The following is a 24,359-nucleotide window of genomic DNA, read 5'->3' on the forward strand; positions in this document are numbered from 1 at the left end:
TCCCAGGCCTTCAGCTGGAGTGACTCATTTCATGTAAAGAAAGCACAGTCATTCTGGCTTAGATCCTCAGGGGTGCTTACCTACTTAACTCCGGATGGCACTGCACCCCTCAAAAAGCACCCAGGAACACTGGAGATCTGATAATTCACTCAGTATTCTGTAGTTCACCAGGCAGAATCTCCCTTCCTGCCTGTGGGGCTGGGAGACAATGTGAAATTGCCCTTCCAATCCTTGCTGTCCCCTGCCGTGGGGCTGGTTGGGGTCTCATCCTAACTAGAGGCTCCACAAATCATCGACTGGAGAGTTGTTGCAACAGGATATCACAAAATAAATGCCTTCTGCTTGAAGAATATGTTTTTTAGCTTGACGCTAACCTTTATTTTTCGTGGGGCTGGGTGACATTATTAGCACCCGTGCTTACTGCTGAAGTGAAGCATCTTTGTTGCAGCGTGGGTGGGAGATGGGTTATCGTCAATATGGAGCAGATCTAGAGAATGACTTCTGTTATTTACTTCTTTTCTGTTCTTGTAGGACATGTGACACAGTTTAACAAAGATCTGCTTAGCTGAAAAATCCAATTAAAACCTGAATTGTCCTTCGGCTGTGCCTGGCACGCTGCCATTCCAGGAGTCCAGTGCAGTGGGAATAAAGTGGAAGAAGAGATAAACGAAACGCGCGGTGACACTGCGGGACAGCGCGGCTAGCGCTGCCCTTTTCCCCTGAGGACGGTCGGGCTTGGCACTGCCGGCACAAAAGGGACGGGCCGGGCAGAATCCCGACTCGGCGGCCCCGCCCGAAAGGTGGAATTGAACCACTCTGTCGCTAGACAGCTACAGGTTTGAAGCCTGCACCCCAGACCACTGAGGGTCATCCGGGCAATTCAGAGCATCCCTGTGACTCCCTATATGAATTCCCCCATCCCTTTCGCCCCAAGGTAATGGCGAGCGGTGTTTTCCTGCAGGCATGGTCCCTCAGCGTTTTCCCCATAGGACAGCGGCCCTCACGGAGCGCAGGGCGCGGCGGGAGCGCGAGGGGCGGCCGGGGCGGCCCCCGCCGCCATCCCAGCGGCCCGCGGGCGCTGATGCAAATAGGCGGGCGGTGATTGGCTGTCCCCGCGGGGGGCGGGGCCGGCCCGGCGGGTGAGTCACGGCGCTTCCCAGAAGGAGCGGGGCCGGCCCGGCGGTTCCCGCACCTCCGGGACCCTTACAACATCGGACAGGGCAGCTTGTGCAACAGCGGGGGCGGCCCCGGCCCCGAGGTGTGCTGCGAGGAGACCAGGGCACGGGCTCTGTTCTTTTTCTTTTTTTTTTTTCTTTTCTTTTCTTTCCTTTCCTTTTTTTTTTTTTTTTTTTTTCCCTTCCAGTGGCTAATGCCAGATACTCTGGAGGATGTGAATCTCCCATGAGATACATCTCAGAACAATAATATCCTCTGGGAGGAAATTCCTCCCTGGCCCCCAGCTGAGGATCAACTTATGCCCCGAAGTATGAGGATTGAAAACACTTGTAATTTTATCCCAGCGAGTGTAACTACACAGGCTATTTTCATAAACCCTTGAAGAATTACCCACTTATTTGCCTCGAGAGATTCCTCTGAAGCAGAGCCATTTCTGCAAATGCATGTGGTTTCCAATGATTTTTAATTAGATAATTCTTTTTGGTGTAAGCAACAAAAAACCCCGTAGGCCGATTCCCCCTCTTGCTCGCCCTGGGGAAGCTTACACTCAAAACTGGGACAGCAGCATCCCAGTAAAAGTGGTAGGGAATAGAACCAGAGCCACAGCCCAAAGCTGGGAGCAGTTTTGTGGATGTCAGCAAAAGAAAGCAGAAAGTATATGGTGGGGCACCATTCCCACTCACACGCAGGAATGCTGCTGGGCACAGCTTTGCTTTCAGTGCAGGGCTCCAAGTCATGGCTTACCCTCTTGGAAGTGAACCAGCTCAGGTATGCCCTGGCCCGCTGACTCCCCAGACACACATGAGCATATTTGAGGCCTTACTGTTTATAGTGAGCAACTTCTTCAGCAACTTAAATGTGTTTTTCTAAGAGCACCCCAACTCAGAAGCAGGGCTCTTATCAGGAGATGGTTTGAGAGCTGCTTCTGTGCTTGCCAGTGCAGGGCAGAATTTTTTCCTTGTTTCCTTGGTTTGTAGGAATCACGTTCCTCAGTACATTCCTATCTCTTTACCTGGTACTTATTCCAATAGCAGGTGGCGCAATTTAACAAGTGTCTTTTGTGCATAAAAATGCACGGGGTGAGGATCTGGGGGTGTGCAGGGGAGGAGGTGGAGGGAAATTAGTCATGGGGAGGAAGAGAGGAAGAGGTTAGCACGGGGGCTGAGGAAATCAGGTGTCCACAGCTATCCCTCAGGCTTCCAGCCAAGCCCATCCTGACGTGTGCCGGAAGAGGCACGTCAGCCCAGAGATATGCTCCTGTCAGCCCATCGGCATGTGACCCTGCTGACCCATCCAGGCCGGGCAAGAATGGCTGCCAGGGGTCGGAGCAGACATTCCCAGCTTCTGCACTTCGTGCTCGAGCCTCGGCTTTGACACCACTTTCACTTTCTCTTTGCTTTCCTCTCCAGCATCAACCTTTTCTGGGTCTCTTTCCAGCAGCACTTCATGGGAAGGCTTCTTAATGTGAGAATGCTGCTCTCATCTTCTCTCTCTTGCAGCCTCCAGCGTTTTTAAGCAGGGATGTCTTTCTCTCATGTCTTATGATCTGTCTCCCTGTACTTTCCAGAAAAAGACTATGCCAAACACTCAAGTGCATATTAAAAATAATAGCCAGCCAAAATAACTCCAACCGAGTAACCAGAAGATCCATCAGAAATGCCAGCTCCTAAAACTTCCCTTATTCTGCAGTAAAGGGAGATGCAGAGATGATGAAGGCAGCAGTTGCTAAAGATCAAGCAGTGGAGGAAGGTGCCTGAGAGGGTCAGCAGCAGCACAGGAAGTGATGCTGAACCCCAGAGTTGTTGGGGAAGCAGTAACAAAGCAGTTGTGAGCATTTTCTCCATCCCAACCAGGATGTTGGTCTGCCTAGGTTCAGCTCTGCCTCTTGAGCGGAAGCTGTGCTAGCCACCGACTTCCCCAGCAGGGGTTGAAAATAACATCTCCAGGACCTCTGTGTGTCTGGGTTTGAGAGGCCTTTGTCACCCCTGCCCAGAAGGGACTGTGCATGGCTTGCTGTGCCCGACAGAGGTGCCATTCTCCCTCTGTGAGGACTGGGGGGCATCGGGGGCAGGTGCCTGTAGGCAATAGTTGGTGCAGTTAGTGCAGCTGCTCACACTGTGCCTGCAAGGGCCCAGCCCTCACCAGCAACTGGAGAACAGACCTGGCTGCAGGTAATGCTCATCTCAAAACTTCTGATTAGATTATAAGCCTACAAGAAAGGCCAATTGGTAGCTCCTAGGATTTCTGAAAGTGTATAAATAAGTGTGGAAAACTGTTGATTTGAAAGGCCTCTCAGCATCTGATTTGCTTTAAAACATTTCTTGGAAACCTATAAGCATTCAGCTTCATCTTTAGACCAAATGTCTTTGAAAATCTGACCCTTTGCTATTAAAAGTATAGAACAAATTCAGTTTATCAGCTTAATGATGGAAAAGCCTGCTCTCCTCAATAATGCTCCTAATTAAAGCATTTCGGAGTGTCTTTGGACCTGATTCTCTACCTTATGCAGAGAGCTACACTGTGCCAAATGGGTGCACAGCACTGCCAATTTAGGTTTGATTCAATGCCCATTCAAGTTAATAGAAATCCTCCCACAGAAATCGATGGGATTTGGTTCAGGCCCCAAAGTCAATGGGAAATTCTGATTTGGCAGTACTTCATGCTCGCACTGCACCAGGATAAGCAAATATTCAAGGTACAAAGCCTTGGAGAATTTTGAAGGGGTATTGTAAGGGGCTGACCATAGCCTAGGCTATTTAAGCAATTCACAATGCCTAGGTCTGTCTGACAAAGAAGCTTTAAAACAAATCACTCTGAGCTTTTCCTGTTCATTTTTTATAGCACTCCTACAACTTAGCAATACACTTTTTATTTTTGTGTTGGTTTTTTTTTTCTGTCCTAGGCTGACAGAACATAAAAGCATCTGCAATGCTTTGCTCTTACTACTTCTTTTAACCACCAGAGCCTGATTTGTGTCAGAAATGATAAGCTTAGATCCCTACAGTATTAAAATAATTATTTGGTGTAAGGTGGAGGATGAAGAGGGCTGTTATTCTTAGCAGCAGCAGTGAAATTTCAGCAGCTGATGACGTCAGTGCTAAAATGTCAGTGTGAAACAGGCTGGAACAAATTAAGAGTGTGGTGTCGTCACTGAGAGAGCCACGCTGCCCTCCAGAGGGACTGTTGTTGGATGCTGCAGATGCAGTTCAGGAGATGGGGGGGACAGGGGCTTGTGGGAGCTTCTCAGAAACTTACAAAAACAGCAACAACAGGCATCTCAGTACCAGAAAGGTCAAAGAAGGTGCTACATGAACGTTTCTGCCCACCTCAAAGCGTGAGCTCAGAGCGAGGGAAGGGCCACTTCTAACCAGATTCCAGGAACTAGAACAGAAAAAAAAAGACAAAAGCCAAAATAAAATTGTCCATATTCTACTCACTTAACAAACTGAGCTATCTCTGACTCTGATGACACTCCTGTGACTCAAAGTGAAGAGAAATTTGGCCTGAGATGACTTTTGCCGTGATGTGCTTCTTAAAAGAGGGCAGTGTGCTTGGAGTAGAGGTGATCCTGAGGCATTTTATTACTTAACTGTGCTATTGCATTTGAAGAATGCCTTCAGGCTATCCAAAAATGCTGAACTCAAGGTGCAGAGAGTTTTAATCAAAATGGGGTAAAATTCCAAATGCATTCATGCTTGTCCTTAAAGAGCACATTTCCTGTCCAGTCTTGCACATTTCCTGGCTAGTCTCAGGTGGTGGTGTTAGACCCGACCCTGTCAGCTCAGGGCATGGATCCTCGTTTAGAGATGTATCTCAGGGGACCTGATAACTTGGGGTCATGAGGCCAGCATCTTCTTGGTCCAGCACCTTCTTGGTCCAGCACTTGAACTGCCTTGTGTGCAGGGGTTGTTGGGCTGTGGGGTGTCCTGCTTTGGGGGGCTGATGGGGAGGGTTGGGACCATCCTGGCTCCCTTCATGGAGACCTACAGTATTTTGTAGGAAATATGGGAAAAGTCAATATCCCCTGCATTAGTGTTTGTAGAAAACTAGTCCTGGTAACAAAACTGTTGTGTGTTGTTTCATTCTTTTTTAGAGCTGCCTGTCTTGTAGTCGCAGGATAGATGTGGTTAGAGCAGACAGAGCCATCAAGACACGTGCTTATCTATCAATCATACCAGCTGTTTCTGGTATGCAGCAACTGACTGACCACAGTAAGGAAAGCAGGATGTAATCAGTTAGCAGAGCTCTCCTTTCTCAGCAAGGACGATAAGGATTGTTGGCAAACCCACAGAGAGTTACGGGAATAGAGGAATTGGTGTGCTGAAGTCACTTCCTATCACTTGGGAGTCCCTGTGCTCAGAGCATTGTGTTTGCTTTCCTAGTATGGGTCTCGTTGGTTGTCTGCCTTAGTTCAGACATAGAAGTGCACTCAGCCTGTCCCAGCACACAGAATCCCACTTGGGGAGATTGCCAATGCAGTCTTTTATCTACTTCTGTGGGAAGGATTCAGACTGGCTGTGAGCAAACAGAGTGATTCTTTACATATCTTTACACCAGTAAAACACCTTGCTGCAGAGATTTTTGCAAAAACAGGCATGACTTAATCAATTCTGGGAAGAGGCATATGCCAACAGAAACACTCTTTTGCCAACACAAACTGTGCTGCCACCAGAGGAGTGTCAGCAATCCCACTCTTGCCAGTGTGGGGACACCGCTCCACTGATTAGGTGCGGTACAGGTGGACAGTGCAGGAGGTTCCCAGCCGGTGAGGTCAAGCGCTGAGGTGAGCCCCTGCTCCCTCATCTCAAGAGGAAGTGGTGGCCATTTCAGCTGCACCTGTGTCAACAGAGAACTTATAGAAACTGGAGGTGAGCTCTGGAATGTGCAGCTGGTTGGTGTTGCAGTCCATAGATGAGAAAGTTGTCCCTGCTCTGTATCTGTGGTCAGCACAGATCTGGTGATACCTTGGGGGTTTCTGGTGTCTTCTCTGAGGTCATGACAGCCAACTCAGAGAGGGCTCACACTGCAGCCCTGTGTGCAACTCGTGCCTATCACTGAGGTTAAGAGAATGCCATTAGATCAAAGCTCCCTTACCAGGGATGCTGGAGAGCCTGGACAGGTAGATACAATGCCAAAAAGCATTGTGTCACCACAGTGCCAGAACTTCAGGTCTAAAAATGTGACTGGCAAAAGCAGGGGAAGCAAAAGGTTGAGTGCTACCTGCACTGCATCCTGTTTAGCCCAGATTTGCTAGAGCTTTGGGGATATAGGAATTAAATGTCTACAGAAGGAAAAAAAGACTTATACTTTTCCTAGATTTATTGGGTGGGATGTGCATGTGAAATTGAGCTTTACTACAAATCCCCTGTAGACAGTATTTGAGACAGAATGACTTTGTTCTGGATGTGTTTGTAAATATCTGTCTATATTTTTAAGACTTACCACTGTAAGAGACCCAAGATGATCTGTGATTTCTGCAATCTCATCAGAGAGCAAGTGAGTGATTCCATGCGGTGGAGACATACAGCCCCATGACTCACAGCCCTGAGTCACAGCATTGGGACACTTCAGCATTCAGAAACACTAGTAGTGACAGAAATCAGGATGATGAGCAAGCAGCTGTTACTCATTCTCAGCTGGACACTATAAGCATGTTTGTACCAGTCAGTGTGGCTCTGGCTCTTCTTTGCTTCCTCCTGCAGACCTGCAGTCATCTGGATAGCATAGTGACATGGCTCACTTAACATTTGCCTCTGGGCAAGGGATGATCAAGTCTAGTCTCTGGCTCCCAAAGTGTCCTGCTTGACTCTATTAGGCTCAGCACAGAATTATCATGGCAATTTTCACTTCAGATTACTTCTTTCATCTCTGGAGATCAGCTCACGTTACAAACGCAAACACATTGATCATCACACAGAGTTAAAATGTCTACCTCTCTTTTCAGCTAGGGGGAGCTGAGGCACTAAGCAGGTAGGCAGCTTGCTCTTAGTGACAAAGGAGGTTTGTAGCAGAAACAGGACAAAACCGCAAGAGCCTTAAAAACTACCTCCTAATCTCTGACAACTGAACCATATGCTCCATTGCATTCATCACTTCCTCATGAGGTGGCAGTTTGGATGAGAACAAGTGCCCAGGAAGTCACCCTTTATCCTCTCTTGGCCTCTTAATGCCTGTGGAACTTTTTTATTGAATTCTTTTAATGACCATCAGCTTTGGTGTGGGAAATGATTCCAAGAGACAAAGATTCGGTTGTGTGTGTGCACGTGCGTGTGTGGTTGGGAGAGGGGAAGAATAAAAAATCCATTTCCAGATGGTTGAAAGGATGCATAGCACTTTGCTATTGGCAAAAACAACCTCTTTCATTTTCAGGATGTGTAAGTCACAGAATTGCAGCTGGAAAAAAATTAGTAGAGAGGGAGGCAGTGGGGTAAAAATAAGAATGCTTAATGAAAAATAACCTAGCCCATATATGAAAATCCAAGTGCTTCATTTTTATATAACTGGGGGTGGCGGGGGGGGGGGGAAATGTACTTGCTTAGGAGGATCTGTGTAAAGCAGGTCCAAATATGTAACATCTCATTTTCTTCTTAGCTTCTTTGCTTTGCATTCCCAACTGTAGCCTCACAGGAAATTCAGTCCCTGGCAAGCTTCAGTTCCAGACAGGAAACATTCTGAGGAATTTCTTCCATGCAGGTACTATATTTGCTTGGAGGGATAACATGGTGGAGGATATTTACCATGGCTGGATTTAACTAGCAGGATATTATTCATGTTTATGGAGTTGCTGGGAGTGATCTGTGTCTGCAGCCACCAGCATGCCATGTTTAAACAAATCGTGCTGCTCTGCTTGCCTGTGGGAAGATTTGCATTAGATCTGGGCCAGATTCTCCTTCCTCCAACAGCAGCATGGCCCAGCTTATGTCAAAGATATTTGCTGATGTCAGGGAATATCAGGATCAGGCCCGTGCAGCAGGTTTTTATCACACTACAAACTTGGTCTTAAGCTATTTGCACGTACAGATACTTGCAAGCAGGCATTTGGATAGTAGTGACTGGAGCGGTGGGAGGCTTGTGTGTGTGTGGAGATGAAGGAAGGCCTTTGCTCTTGCCTTTGCTCTCTGAGGGGACCAGACACTGAGAAAAGGGAATTCTGGCAGCACATGGCCTTTCAGATGAGTGAGAGGTGCTGAATGTGGCCAGCTGAGACACAAGCCTCCTGCACTCCTTGGGATGCTTTCCTACTTTTCCCTGCAAGTTCTGTGCAGGCCTCTGCATTGCTTATTAGTCCAGAGGAGTCTAAAAAACAAGTGTGATACATCCTGCAGCCACTCATCACTGAACAGTGATGTGGTGGGTTGAACAGTTCTTGAAGCATCTGAGAACAACATCCCTTTCTTATCAAAACACATGAGTGCTTTCAAGTCTTTAATGCAGTTCTCAGGATACAAAGCGTGAAGAGAAGAGTGATCAGTCTGAATCACTGTCTCCCAAGAGAAACGTGAGGGTTTGAAGTACGTGGCTGGGAACAATTCTGTGCTGGCAAGGAAATGGACTGGATGACCCATCTCAGAGATCTATGATTCACTACAAATGCAGAGAACTAGCATGAAAATGTGTAGTAACTTGTAGTGGTACCTTGCCTGCTATTACAGCGCAGCCTCCGGCCAGAGACAACCCAAACAAGTTCACAGGTGTTCTCTGGGAACAGGCTTTTTCTGTGGGGAGCCATGAAAGACAGCAGGAATGCCTTCAAAGCCTTAAAGGTCTCTGTGCCACCATGCCAAGCAGTGGAAATGTAACTGTGTGTGCAGTGCTGAAGCATGGATTATTTTAAGGTTGTTTTTTTGGTTTCTGAGGCAGGAAGCACAAGTGCATGTCCTCCCTTTTAATGCTATGGGGAGAAGAAAAGATTCAGACTCCCCTGCAGTGTTGGTGAAAATGCAGCTTTGGCCTTTAGTGCCCTTTGTTACATAAATACAAGTAGAGTAGACATATTAATCACCCTGCCATTGAGGGAGGAACAGAGCAGCAACCTCAAATGCCACCCACTCCCCATTCTAGCTCCCATTTGATGTTGCTATTTTAAGCCACACATTATTTCCTGCTGTGATTTTATTTTTTTTACCCAGCTTCTAATTCTGGCTCTGAGGTAAGCTGTGACATACATACCCCTCCTCTCCCCCTCCCCGCCTTCCTCCTCCCCCTGCACCCACGTCCTCTTTATTGCTGTCTTTCAGAAATTTTCTCTCTCGTAAGCAGCCGGGTCCCAGAGGTTAGTTATTGACTGCCCACAAAAAAATATGAAGAGGATGGTCTTCTTCCTGCTTTTGGATTTAAGTACAAACAATATTGAGGTCATGATTTACAGGGCAGACTGCTTTAAGAGCGCTATTCCCCTGCTCCCTCCTTCTCAGGGAGTTTAGTGTTGTTGAGAGGATACCTGGCTGGGAAGGAAGGCTGCTGCCCAGCAGCTGATGACTGGCCATGGCTGGTGTAGCCATCTAGTGAAGGGTTGTACACCAGTGGCACGTGCTCTGTGGAATAGAGGAGAGACAGGACAAAGCTCAACTACTCAACAAGGGCTCTGCCACCTGAGCCTGCTTCTGTGTAAAGGCAATCAGCAGATTTCTAACCCTTAAGTAGTTTCCCCCACTGGCAACTGCCTCATGTTGCCTGTGCCAGAGTGCAGCTTCTTTCTGTCTGGATCTGCTGCATCCACGTGTCTGCTGTGGCTTTCAGCTGCCACCACCTCAGCCCTGAGGAAGGCTGTAACTGCATCAGGGCAGAGGAAGAATGGAGCCTGCAGTCCCAGGAAGGGCTTGGTGCACCAGGCAGCGGTGGCTCTTCCCCTGTGTGTGAGCGTGGCTGAGCACAGATAAGAGCTCTGCCAAGGTAAGTTTGAGCCCTAGGAGGAAATCTGAGGCTGCTTCTGTACCGCACTTGAGGAACATTACAGGTTTATCCTCTTCTATGCCCACTCACCCCATCCCTCACTGCCAAGCAACCCGTCCTGAAAATCTCCTCTGACTGGATCTTTGCTGCTGCACACAAATCCTCCTAGCATAGGAGCAGGCTGGATGGCAGCAGGCTGCTGGCAAAACCCCAGGCCTTGCTTCTACTTCCAGGGAAGCAGAGGTCTGGGCTGCCCTCAGCCAGTCCTGATGTATACATTTCACACAAACAATCTCACGCCTTTCCCTTCCTGTGAGTTGCTTTTGGAGCTGCTGCACGTGGCTTTTGTCTGCCTGGTGTGAGCAGTAGCTGTAGGAAATCCCAGACTGGGCATCTACATGTTCTTTGTCCTCCCCTTTCCCAGACAGGGATTCCAGTTATGCCCGTCCTGAGGTTCCTAGAGAGTAGGAAAGGCAGAGAGTGAGAAGCACTTTGCCAAGTGGTTTAATGTTAGTCATGGCCACTGAAAGTCTTAGCTGTGCTCTCACCAGAACTGTTATTTTTATTTTTACAGTTGTGTTTCCATGTGGGTCCGCAGAAAGGGCTGGGGAGTCACATCCCTTCCCAAGAGCAGGCCACACACTGGCTTTGCACACTTTTCCACTGGTTTAAAGCAGTGAGGAGCACTGGGCTATTGCAAGGCACGCTGCAGCCCTCTCATCTTTGCTGCAAAGAGCTTGCAATTGAATCAAGCAAGCTAATTTCCAGTGGATGGGAGGGTGGGAAGGAGGGAAAAAGCCAGGCTCGAGAACTGAAGTGATCACATCAGAATTAAATGACTGTTTTTCCAGCATACTATGTCCCCATGGGCAGCTGTTTAAAAAGTTCTGGCAGAGTAACTTCTCCCACAACAGCACTGCTGGAGAGTTTCCCCCTGGAGAGGGGGAGAAGAAGGACCTCAAAAAGGACTGGAATAAATTGGCTTTACAGAAAATGACCCTGCTCTCGGGTGTCACACCCAGCACTGCGCAGCAGGAGCCAGCCAGCAGCTGACAGGCGTCTGGAGTCCTGTGCTGGATGAGGACAGCTCTCCAAGGACCAATGTCCACATGGCAGCAGTACTGCCTTGCTGGCACAGACTTGCAGCATCTTGCTGGGGGTCTGTGTTGTGCAGGGAAGAGCTGACTGGGCACAGGGGCTCACAGAGGGAGAAGAATTCAGTTTACTCTGGGTGTCGCCTGCTTGCTGGGACCATCCGCCAGAGGCCAGTGCTGGTACAGGCCCTGCTGGTCACTTGAACAATAGGAGTACCGGGAAAGAGCTTGTGGTTTACAGATAAAATGGCTGTGGGGTAGGGGCAGCTTGGGGGCACTGGTGCAATAGGCCATATGTGTTATGGCATTCGAGGTATGTGATAAATAACCCATTTCTGAGTTTGGTCAGGCTGAGAGTTGCATAAACAACAATACCACCAGCACAGAAATCAAAAAGCCTGAACAATCCTCAATACCCACAATCTGGCGTCTGGGAATGGCACAAGATGGCAGAGATTTCATGCCCTGTTACCCCAAAATCTTCCTTTCCTTGCAAAGCTGGTCTTTATGATCAGCGTTGCTGTGTGCTTCCTGGCATGGTAGCAACCTGAGAGGCCCAGCTCGCAGGAGATGCATCTGGCAGGTGCCCTGACTGCCTGGAGAGCCCTCTCTGGAGAGCCCTCTTACTACTGCCATTGTTCCCTGTCCTTGCAGCTCAGAGAGAGCTGGGTGAAGAACTTTCTTCTCAGTGAAGAAAGGTGGCTCTGGAAGACATTCCATGCAAGCTCTGAAGAGATCTGCCCCTCCCAGGGCCATTCAGCTGGGCTTGCTCCTTTTTCTCAATCCACACACGGTTTAAAAGACTGTTTGTAAACACCAGTCTCTGTCTCTGCCTCTGGGGCTCTGGGCAGAAGGCCAGGGAGGGATCTAAGAGACAGCAGACAGTTTTAAGAGGCAGTGGCGTCCGATTGTTGGGGTGGAGAGGATACGCCTTGCAGTTAATAGCCGTGGTGGCAGGAGTCACCTACGGTACCAGCAGGTCTCAACACTATTTCATGGCTCCCTGAGGCTGAGCTTGGGTTTTACTGAAATGACCCCTTCACATGCCAAGGTAAATTCTGCATCTCTCAAGCCAGCTCTGCTGGAATCAGTGGGGAGTTAAGCTGTGTTTCCTCAAGTGTACATATGAGATCAGGGCCCTGTGATGACAAACACCACAGTGGACATGTGTTTGCATTTGGCACAGCACAAGTTAAATATTTACCCTGTTCAACCTCTCCTTTCCTTAGATTGCTCCAGAGAGCTTGGCCACATACATGGACTGGGGCACTCCCATCTAATTGGGCAGTCAAGGGCTTGCTGTGGCATAGCACCTGCTCACTGAACACAAGACAGAGACCTACAGTCTGAGACGCTGGTAGGGGGTCTGCCCAAGCCTCCCTGTCTCCCTTGGCTTTAGTCCTTTTGAAAATTGGTTAACAAGTGGCATTGTTTGTCATTGTGACATTGTGGAGCAGTGACAAAGCTCTGCTGTTGAAGGGAGGCTAGAGCTGGTGAGAGTTAGAGCTGTGCTCACCTCTCTCTATCATCTGCAGCACTTGGTGGGCAAGGGAGACACGACAGGTCTTCACCCAAGTACAAGTCTGAGCCTGTTAGTATGTCCAGAATTGCTTCTGTCCACACGCTTTACCAGCAGGCATGCTTATGCACAGATTTAGATGGTGCTGCAGAGCTCCCAAAAAGGTGAGAGCCAGTTCTGGGCAGAGTGGGTAGCACTAGGAGCCTGAGTACACACAGATACAGAAAACAGAACTACAGTTGGGAAGCAGTCAGTGGTCCACATAGGCTGAGCATTGACTGTAGGGTTGTCCTGTCTATACCCGAGCTCACACCTCCCTGCACAGATGAAGCCTCTGTGCCCTGCATCCTGAAGGCCTGGAGCTGGGATGGCTCATTTTCCCCATGCAGCTACCTCTGCACTGGGCTCCCAAGGCTTCACACCGTGTGTGACAGCTTGTACCTGGGTCATGTGTTACACCTGTGCAAGGCACTCCTGTGGGAACAATGTGGGAGGTCAGGCCTGGCTGGTGGGGCTGAGGGAGGCAGAGAAAAGCTCTGGTGGCTCCTTTAAGGGAGGAAGCCAACAGGGCTGCAGAGAAGGTGCTCTGGAAGCTGTGTTTTTCTCTCAGCGCCTCAGGGGCTGGTTACTAAATTTGGTTACTGGGCTTAAATAATGCAGCGTGGCAGAGCCCAGTGGGTTTGAACATTGTCATATCCACATAATCCTCTCCTAGGTGGCAGAGATCTCTTGTTCTCTGCCGCTGCTATCTGCACAGGAGCTTGAATGTGATGTGAAACATCATCTTAAATAATTATAACTAGCAGAGAAGAGCCAAAGCTGCAAAGTCCCATCTATTTCCACTGTGCTCTGTCTATCTATGTAATTTCTAAGGTGCCAATCACCAAAGCATCCAAGCACTGTCTAATCTGGATCTGAATTCCCTTGGTGCTCATGGACGCTTGAATCTTAGCATTTTGTGTGAGCCCATCTCTAGCAAGCATAAGGGACAGAGCTGCATACTGTGAGCAAAAAAGCCTCCTATTGTTTCATGATTTAGTGACCAGAATCCCATTTGGGTTGGAGGAGTCAGGACTTCATGGTCACCCCTTGCCCAGGGAGCGTTAAATCCTCTCTGTTATTTCAGCAGAAGGCAGAGCAGGTTCACCAAGGGAGGGCAGGGAGCCATGGTGTATTGCCTATCTTCCATGTCACACAGTGTGGAAGCAGGGGCAGATCTGTACAGCCTGCACACTCTGTACACCAAGGCTGCATCCAGCCTGGGGGCAAGAAGGTCCTCTGCCACCCTTCACTGCAGATCCAAGCCTCCCCATGCAGGGACAAGGGATAAGCACAAGACAGGAGCCAGTGACCTGCTTTGCAACGCATAGGAGGAGGGGGAAGAAAATGATGCACCCAGTTGCTCTCTCATCTGACCTACTGCCTCACATTTCCTACAGACTTTGTGAAATAGATTAAAACCTGCCAGAAGACCACTCATGGCTAACACAGGAGTGCTAACAGTGGCAAAGGGACTCACTGTACTGAAAATACTCACCTGGAGTGAAATGAGATTAAACCTTTCCTTCATTACCAGGGAAAGGATATTTGTTCTTAGTGAGAACCTGTCAAGTTCAGGCAATGCCAGAGCAGTACAATTACTTTCCATCCACTGGGCTACTCTTAGGAAAAAGATCTCTCTCAGTCTCTGTCTATAGTCTCCTTGATTTGACATGACACTTGACAGCAGGTTTTCATGGCAGAGGATACTTAGCAGTTACTGGGAGAGAGTCTTTCCCCTTGTAAACATCACATTTCAGTCTCTACAAAAGTGCAGGTCCTCTCCACCCTCCCCCATTGATCAGCCCTATCCTTCTTACCCCATATCTGCTGGAGTATTGTTAGTGACATTGAATAAATACATGTTAAATCTTTTTCCATTAGTCAGACATGTCAGAAATTAAAATGGCATTAGCTGTAATGCCTGCAGCAAATCTGCCTTCATCTGGGCCATTCACCCATGGTTGCCCAAGAGGGCAGGAACAACAGTACCAACTTTGCTTTTCCTTCAATCCATCCATATTCTCTGCACACCCTTTGTACCCTTCTTCCTCCAGAAATACTAATGGCACCTTCTGCTGCTGTTGTACTAACAAACTATGCTCAAGTCTCCCAGACATTATGTGTAGGAGAAATCTCCAAGTTACAATGTTTCATCCTCTCCAGTCACCTTAGACATGTCCTCTCCAGACATGTATCTGAGATTTCTCAAGCCCCATTGTAAAAAGCAGATATTTTTTTTCCCTTGCTAAAGCCACTGTCTAGCAACTCCAGAACTGCTCCCATAGCTAAGACTTGGCTGGCAGGAATCTAAGTGTATCAATAACTTGATTTTCCATCCATAGCCACAACTGCCTTTGTCCACATGATCTCCACTCTTCCAGGTACATTGGCTCCTCAGCTAGACTTCACGTTTGACTCTAGGCCATGTTGGCTCTGCCAGTCATCCCCCTCCTTCATTTCAAACCTTGTTTCTTCCTAGACATCCTGCCTTTCTTGCTTCTGCCTTCCCCTGACTTTCTTGCTTCTGCCTTCCCCTGCCTTGTTTCCCTGTGTCCTTCTCCTGACTACCCATCCTATTCCCTTCCTTCCCTATTTGCTTTTTCAGCCTCCCCTGCCTCCCCATCCAATGCATCTTCCTCAGCTAGAGCTGGACATCTCTGCACTGCCTGGTGGTTCAGGCAAATGGTTTGCATCTTCTCTGAGTTGCCCAAGGCAGGAACTTGCTCTTCTTTGCTGCTACTCCTTCAGGTATGTGATATGGATTAGCTGGAAATCCAGAGCATGAGGAAAAGTCTACACAGAGCTCACAGCATGTGTAGCCCAACAGGAGGACATCAGCTCAAAAGCTCTGCCATGAGGACCAATGAATAATGGTTCAGGAGAAGCTCGAGTTGAAAGATGCTGAAATGCTACAGCTATCAAATAAGCCAAAATATTTATAGCTGTGATTTGCAGGGTGGCTGATTGTGCAGGGCAGGGAAAAGCCTACCATTGCCTGCCATTAAGGAAGAGGAAAATTGCAAAACAAACATCCCTTTTGGATATTTAGTAGCACGCCCAGAAGATTAACATTGATTATATCTCCCTATTAAGAGGGAAGATACTACCCTGCTTTAATTAACAAGGTGGGTTCTCAATCCTCAATTGCCTCTTTGCAAGTATCAGGTGAAACATCAGGGCTGGTGTTCCCAGTGGCATGAAGCTAGACTCTTCTGGTTAGCAGGCTAATCCTGAGGCCCTGCTCTTCAAAGGTATTTAGGTTTCAGGCTGCTGATGTTATTTAGATGCTTAAATCCTTTAAGGCTCCGGGCCTTGGGAGCTAAGAGGATGGCTACAAAGTCCAGATTGCCTGGTTCAAGTCAAGTCAATGTAAGTCCTGATTGATAAATGTTACTGTTAGGTATCTGCATGATGTCAAATTTCTCCCTGAGGCTGGGTCATTCTGCAGTTGCCTGATGTAGCCTCAGTGTGCCTTTTTTTTTCTCTGAACCAGGGGGTGATAGCCAGCATCAGTCCTCATAATGGCTTTGACGGACCTGTGTAGAACTCAGGTTGTTCTACAGCTATTAATTCATTCAGACAAGCAAGCCTGCTGCTTGATGGGTGCTTTGTTTCACTCGGGGGGTGGGGGAGAGAGCACAGGGAGAATTGGTGCCTTTCCCAGACTTGCACAATAGCAGGGCTGGAAATGGGCCCTGTGCAAATTCAATTACTCTGAGTTGCCAGCATTAACTGCTGGGCTGCCCACTTTATTGTAGCTAGGGAAGGAGGTGCAGAGAGCAAACTGGCTGCTGTGCTTTGGATGTGATGGAAATGCTGTCAGATTTTAGCAATTCAGTGACCTTTTCTTAACAGTTCCTGAAGTCACAGCTTTCCCAACACTTGGCAATCGGTAAGGGTTGTGCACAGGTAAAGACTTTTGTTTCATGGTCCAAGATGTCTATGGAGACATGAGCAAGAGAGAGAGATGGAAGAGATTGCTTCCTCCACCAGCCTTCTGCTTAATTACCGCCTGAAGAATGACATTGAACTCAGATCCTTACTTCAGGTCAAAGGTTTCCCAGAGGGAACACAGATATCTTAATGATGGAGTATACTCCTTCCCCAGACTTGCAACCAGCCCTTTGTTAATGGTAAGATCCTTCCCTCCCTCCCATTTCAGCACCTTTAATCCCTCTGGAGTCAAACTAAGCTCCTCAGATCTAGGAAAGCAAAGGGACCAGTTTTTCCTAGTGAATCTCTGAGCCATGAGAAATAACAGTTGTGATTCTCAGGCTTTTCCCATCATTTTACACCAAAGGCACTCTGCCATCAACCTGGTGAGCTTCTGGGAGAAACCAGGCTGTGTCCTTTCTGCCTTGTGCCTCTCATTAAAGAATAGTGGGCAGTTTGGCTGGAGATTCTTCAAGCAGGATGGGGTCAGATCACACTCCTGCTACCTGGAGGCATCAAAAAGCCTGAAGTGCTATCAGCTTTTCTCGTGTTTTCTGGGTTGCTCTGCTTCTCCCAGCGATTCAAGTCTGGAGTCCAGGGGCTCCCACTAGTCCAGCTCTCTGTAGCTCACAAATACAGTGGAGAAAAGCAAAGCTACAGGGCCTGTTCTTAAATTGAGAGGTCTCAGACAAGGAGGAGTCCTGAGGTTCCAGAAGTGCATGGAAGATGCCAAAACTGGAGGAGAATTGAATTAGGGGTGATGAGTGGGGCTGTGAGGATGACTTCTTGTAGAAAAGTTTTAGGCAAGGGTAGGGGCTTTGAATCCACCTACATTGTGGGTGCTGTGCTACAGGGATGCAGAGGACTCTGAATTGCAGAGAAAGAACTGAATGTTTTAAGAGCCATTAAAAAAGCATGCCAGGGTATTCCCATGTGTGTATCTTTGCTGCAGTTAGAGACAGAAGGGAGATTTCCTAATTGCCTTTCCAGTTTGCACCACTACAGGTACTGTGTGCAGAGCTGGCCCCTGGAGAGCTCTTTTGTGAGGATACAGTGCAGCTGGCCAGCATCACTTAATGGGTCTCATGTGTTGGGTCAGTGTGGGGAGAGAGACTGCCTAAGATGTGACTAAACACTGTGATTTTTGTCCTCAGAATGGCCAAAACCAGAGAAATCTTGGTAGCTCTAGTGGGGCAGGCAATGGTGGGGGAAGGTGTGAGTGGTGGATGTTGTCTCTCACTGCTGTTGTGGGCAGGGAAAAAGCAGCCCTTGCCTTAAGGGTTCAGGTAAGGCTGCTGGGGAAAGCCATCCTGGGGGAAGATGCCAGCTCAATAAAGGGAGCTGGCATGAACAGAAATGCCTAAAGCTTTTTTATTATATACAAAAACCACCCAATGCCTTGCTCCTTGGGGAAGAGCTCCAAGATAGTTGTCAGTCTGGCTTGCCCCTGCCCTTTAATCTGAACATGCCCAAATGGGCCAGGGGCTTTATTTTTGTATTATTGCATTGTCTTCCTCCCACTCACTTGTGCTTTCCTCTCAGGTGCCTGTGGCTGCTTTTGATACTTCTCTTCCCTGTTTTGGCCTCTCTGTTGGGCAAACTTTGTGGTTTGCCACCTTTTCTTGCCCCTTTTTCTACTTCTTTGATGGTACAAGAAAGCTTCTGGTTGTCTCTCTGTTTGCATTTCGCTCTCTGTAGGGTTGTGTCTGATGTGCTAAGACAAAAACATGTGAGTCCTTCTGAGTTCTGTCTAGCAGGGAATGCTCAGCAAGAGAGTGAAAAGCACAATGTGAAAAGGTTGTTCATTCCTTATATTTCTCAGCATCATAAAGACAAAAATACTTCCTACTTGCTTCACGATAAAAGCTCCTGGTCCTATTTACTTTGTTCTTATGTGACATGCTTTATCTGGAAATTTCCAAGAATATTGAAAGTGTTATTTTTATAAAGAAATAAATCTCATGTTGCTTCTGTACAATATGCATTTTCTCCATTTTGCAGTTTGGGGAGCCAAGGCAGTTAAAAACTAATTGGCTTATGCAGAAGTACAGAATAATCTGTCCTTAAGAAAGAGAATAAGAACTTCACAGTCCTGCCTTCCGTGCCTTCATTAATGGAATGTTCTCCACCTCTAGTTAATAGGCAGTCTGGTTTTTCTTCAGGTCATGATCATAAAAAGATACAATTGTCACTTTAAACATGTAATTAAGTGCCTGCCTTTATAATGACTTCACCAGAATGCACCAGCCACTGTGCAGGTGGGTAAAATGATGCTATAGTGAAAACTATGAGGCTCAGAGAGATTAAGAAAAGTGACCAAGGATTTGGAAAATGAAAACTCACCTTGTAATACAGAAATTTTGATTCTTACTGTTCTGAGTCCTAGAGAATATTGTCTCCCCAGTTTGTTTTTTTTTTTTGGGGGGGGGGGTGGTGGTTTGTTTTTTTTCTTTATTTTGTGTGGAGTTTTTATTTTGCTTTGTTTGGTTGGTGCTGTTGCATCCTGTTGTGTGCATCCCCCAAATTTCCTAAAGTTTCTGGGGAGGAGGAGACACTAGGCAATCTACACACATGCTGGCTGTCACCATGAAGTGACAGAATTAGTGACTGGAGTGGGTTTTATACAGACTGGGTTGGCCGGTTTGGCTGTGTCCTGGAGCTTAAAGACTACTGATCCACCAAACTTTATTTTTAAATTTAATTTATTTATTTACTGCCCTTCTAGTAACTCGTGCTGTTGAAATAGGTTACTACCCCTTTTCAGGAGTGGAAAAGAAGACATTTCAAATAGCAAAAAAGTCGGGAATGGCTGTGATTGTGTTATGTGCCTTTCCTGGAAAAATCCCTTTATGCGATAGGTGGCCTGAAGACACTGGTACATTTGGAGTGCAGCTTTTCCAGTAACCCAGCAGGATTTGGTGGGTGGAGGAAGGGGAAGGAACTCAGCGAGCTGCGACAATGGGAAAATCTTGGCAGGGACCGCACACGCGTCTTGCAATCGGCCTCAATGTCCCAACTGTTACCAGAAGGGATTGCGTCGGGATGAGGAAAGCTCAGAAGAGGGTGTGTGAAGGCAGCCACAAGCCCGAGCCCCGCATCCGTGAGCTGGGCGGAGGAGGCGGCCGAGGCCACGCTCCCCGGGGCTCCGTGCCAGAGCCCGGCTGCGGACACAGGGGCCTGGGCTCGTCCTTCCCCTGCCGCTCGGTCCTTCCCGGCTGCGGCCACAGGGCCCTCCCTGCCGCTCGGTCCTTCCCGGCTGTGGCCACAGGGCCCTCCCTGCCGCTCGGGCCTTCCCGGCTGCGGCCACAGGGCCCTCCCTGCCGCTCGGGCCTTCCCGCGGGCCCAGGGGCCGGCGGCGGCTCGGGCCGCGGGGCGCGGCTGCCCCCTGGCGGGCGGCCATGGGCACGGCTCGGCTCGGCTCGGCTCGGCGCCCGGCCCGGCCCGGCCCGGCCGTGCCCGCCTGCCGCTCTGCCTTGCGGCACTTCCTGCAGGGACACCTCGCCTGGGTCATTTCCTTCTGACTCAGCGGCATCAGTCACGGAGCGTATTACTCCTGCTCTTGGCTCAGGTCTCCAGCTGTGAGGATGTGCTCTCCCGCTCACACTATGGGCTGTGGGAGACAAAGCCCTGGGCTTTGCTTCTGCGGGTCCCTCAGAGCCACCAAGTGCGGCTGGAAGGGTGCTGTTCCCCAGCCTGACCACTATAGATCCCCATGTACCTGCTGGGATGGTCATATATCCATTATATATGTGCTGGTTGAAAGGCATTGGCGTGGCTGGTGGGCCTGGCAGGTCAGCTCCAGGGTCCTGCTGAGCAGGCTTTCCAAGCTCAGACTGCCATGCCAGCGTGACAGATCCACTGCACAGAGCAGCAGCCTTCTCCGAGTGTCCCAGCACTGCACACCGTGGGCAGTCAGGTCTTAAGGCTGCGAGTTTTAGCTCATGCTGATTCAGACACTTCTGGCATAGTGAAATATAGCCTACATCTGGATATTGTCCCAACCCTTCAGAGGCTGTGCTCTGCACCTAAGATGTGTACAGTATATTGTTTTATATGAACAAGCACATGATTAAATTTAATGGACAAGTTGACATGAATGAAAGGTTTTCTTTTAAGAAGCATGGGCTTTTGACTATGGAGCTGAAGCTCTTTCCTGTAAAAGTCAAGACTGGCTGCTGCTCATGTTGCACTGCTGAAGCAAAATCACTGCATGGACAGAGGATGCCATCCTATCTACAGATGAGTAGTTTGACAGCTAAGCTTGTAAATAAATACCCTATGCCTCCGTATGACTTGGCTGGACTAGTTTTAGGGAAAACTAGCTATTAATGCCAGGGGAAATCAAAGTGTACTTTGTTATTTGGGATACACTGAAGGACCTATATGTGCAACAGGAATGGTCCCATGATGCCAATCCCATCATCCCTGGATGTCCCAGTTGTCTCTGCAAAAGGACATCGTGTGCCTGACGTCAGGCAGACAGGACAGAGCAAGGGCTTTCAGGCTCTGAAGAGCTGCAGGGTTGCTTACCACAAGGAGCAGGTAGAGCTGGTGGTTCAGGTTCCTGTCTGTCAAGGTGGACATAAGGTGCTCAGTCACAGCCTGGGCTTTACACTGGGAATTGCCAAGTTATGTACAAGACAGACATAAAACAATGTTAGAGATTCACAGCCTCAGAAGCCTTAAAAAATGAAGGTAACCTCCAGGCAAACACCCCTAAGCATGGACAAATAGACACTCCAGTTGTGAAAATCAGTGTGAAAATTTCCCCCAAAGGTTTCCAATAATTCACAATAAAATTGCAGCGTCTGAGAAGCTAGAAATTCCCATTATCTGGAAGGGACACTTGGAATGGAGACACTTGGAATGGAGAGACTTGAAAGGAAAGACTGCTGTTGGCTGGTCAACCAGCAACATAAACACTTATCTGTCACACTTTTGCCAAGAAATGCTTCCTATGCAGACCAAACTTGATGCCTGTAAGTATACTATATGAATGCAAAATATTCTACATAAATGTATATTATATAGACAGTATATAAGTATATATAGATAATACATGTCCACACAATAGGATTTTAGGGCTATGTCTGTATCAGTAAATCTGGGGCAGTACGACTCCATCGTCTAGAAATTAATAGCTGATTCCATTTAATTTATTCTTGCCATGGTTTTGGCCTGTGCCAGTTAACACTGTTCCAGACAATTCCCAGGCACAACTGAGGGAGTTACTGTGGGCCAGGGGCCGTTCCCAACAACCACTTGGATCCAAATGCCTTGCTTGAAGGATAAAAGAGTTTAATGTTATTGGTGCAAGCCATCCTGTGCCAGGGCTCTCAGTGCCAGAGAACAGTCCTGGGCACGTTTAATTTACTGGTATAGACATAGTCTATGAGCCCAGGGGATTAGGCAGGGTTTTAAGGGTTGCATGCCTGGACTTAGGTAGTTGATTTCTCCCAAGATCCATTTTAGGGAACCTTGGGTTTTTTTTGTGGACATGGGCCTTGAGCCTTTAAATCATCTATCACCTCGGTTAAAAAGCCTTGCCTGTGTTCACGACCCATTAGTCATGAACAAAATCTGCTGGAAGATAAAGTGGGTTGTAATTATGCAGTTTTATTATTGCTGTCTTCATGACAGTGGCATCTAACAATAGTGAGCTCTGTTTAATTAACAATTTTTAAATATTTTTAAGGAGAAAGTCACATAAAACCAAGGAGATAAAAATGAAACCATACAAACCAGTAATGTTTCAAAGCCTGGCTAATTTTCATCAGGCTTCATAGAAAATAACTTCCTTTGTCTTCGGGTAAAACCTGGAGATCTTAAGATTACACTTATATTGCTGTATAAAATTATGAGGGGACTGATTACATTTTGAAAGGAACACCCCTGCAGGTGTATTCAGTTACACTGATCCTCGAGGTGCTACATCTCTTGGGAATGGTGCTATTAAGTTTCTAATATGTACTTGAGCTTTGAGCTTTTCTATGTTCTCTGAAGAACAGCACAGAAAGGCATCTGACTGACAGCAGCAAACCTGCACTGAAATGCAGGAACAAAACTCCTTTGGTCAGGATGCTAATTGCAGTGCTCCCAGTAACATACTTTGCCTGACCCATCTGTCTGGTCTAATCATAGCTCTTCCTCCTAACTCTTTGTGTCTGTCACCTCCTTAGCCTGGCTCTTACCGTAACCTGAGTTTCATTTCTGTCAATGCAGCCACCACATTAGTGTCAGGACACATGGCCAGGGCTGAGATCAACACTGACATAACGAGTGTCCTTTCTGATCTGTGCAGCTCCAGTCCATCTGGTGGGACTGCTGCTATCCTGTGCAGTATGTGACCTGGTATCCAACCATCCCACCCACAGGCTGTGTAGGGACAGCTCTGATATTGAGATGATGGTGCACTGTGGTGACGTTAGCAGCAAGGAAGTGGGCAAGAGTATACTGAAATTCCATTTATCTGTAGGTATGATGAGTGTCTGCCATATATAACCAAATTAATCTGGCTCTTCAGAAGTCATCCCTTGGGTTTACAAGGGAGAAAAGAGGAGGGCTGGGAACTGATGAGATGAACATCTGATCCTTTAGATGGGATCTGTCTGTCCTGTGTTTCTTGCCATTTGCTAGGCATGCCTCCCAGAGACGGAGTCCCACACACCTGCTACATGCATGGCTTTGTGGTGTGTGAGCAGGTTTATTCGGGGGATTCAGTGCTGTGTATCTGGGCCCATTTCCCATCTAGAGGGCAACCAGAACACATCTGAATAGATCTGGCTGAGAAAGAAGAGAGTTTTTTCAAAAACAGACTCCAGAAAATGACTCATTAATACCTCTAGGAATACTGGCTGAGGTGTGGAAACTAAGATGAAGAGTTTTTCTCTGCATTGCCTCCTCTGAGTGGAGTCAGGTGTGTGACCATACTTTGGTTTCCCTTTGAGGGCTAGGAGCCTGGTGTAACCTGTAACTTGTGTCAGGCTCTGATGCCTACTTCTCATGCACTCCAATGAAGGGAGGTCATCCTCGGGTGGGATTTGGAGGCAGGCCTGATCCTTTCACTCTGACCTTCTGCACCAAGGGGGCTGGCAGAGCCCGGGAGCAGCAATTCTCATTAAGCAGCAGCCTGGCTGGCGGTGTGTGAAGACTTGGAGCAGCAACCTGGCCAGACTGCGTGAGACACCCAGACCTTTGGCTACTAAAATGCGATTTCCTGCCCGAGCGTGTGCTCGCCGACATAAAGGAGCTCGTTGCTGCTGCGGTACTGCAACAACAACGCACGGCCGCAGAGCTGGGGAAGCCCGGCAGCCCTGCATGCCCTGCACCCGCTGCATTCCCTGCATCCCGAGGTTCCCGGCGGAGCGGCCGGGCAGGGGGAGCCGGGACAGCGCCGTGCCGCGGTCTGCTGCGCCCCCTGGGGCCGCCCGGCGGCAATGCAGGCACGGAAGGAGTCGGGGACAAGACGCGAGAGGCTTTTCACGAGAGTGGAAACAAAGAGAAATGAGGGAATGATGGATGATAAGATCTCCAGGAAAATATCTCACCCCCCAGCCCTTTGTCTTAGCCCATCTTTTCTTGCCAGCTCCCCCCACTTTTTTGACCATTTGTAGTGTTGGCGTGACTGCATGCAGAGCTCATGGTTTCTGATGCCAGATCTCATTTCCTCCCTCCCAAGGCTGTTTTCATCCTTGTTTACACAG

The 24,359-nt window shown here is 48.2% G+C and overlaps 1 non-coding gene across 1 annotated transcript; it reads right to left on the minus strand.

Moving 5' to 3' along the window:
• Window positions 1-790: 790 nt before the first annotated feature.
• TRNASTOP-UCA (transfer RNA opal suppressor (anticodon UCA)) lies at window positions 791-877 on the minus strand. Its single transcript has one exon. It is a non-coding gene; the product is annotated as a tRNA-Sec (tRNA).
• Window positions 878-24,359: the final 23,482 nt, after the last annotated feature.

This window comes from Molothrus aeneus, chromosome 3 (genome assembly GCF_037042795.1).
Source record: "Molothrus aeneus isolate 106 chromosome 3, BPBGC_Maene_1.0, whole genome shotgun sequence".
Classification (NCBI taxonomy): domain Eukaryota; kingdom Metazoa; phylum Chordata; class Aves; order Passeriformes; family Icteridae; genus Molothrus; species Molothrus aeneus.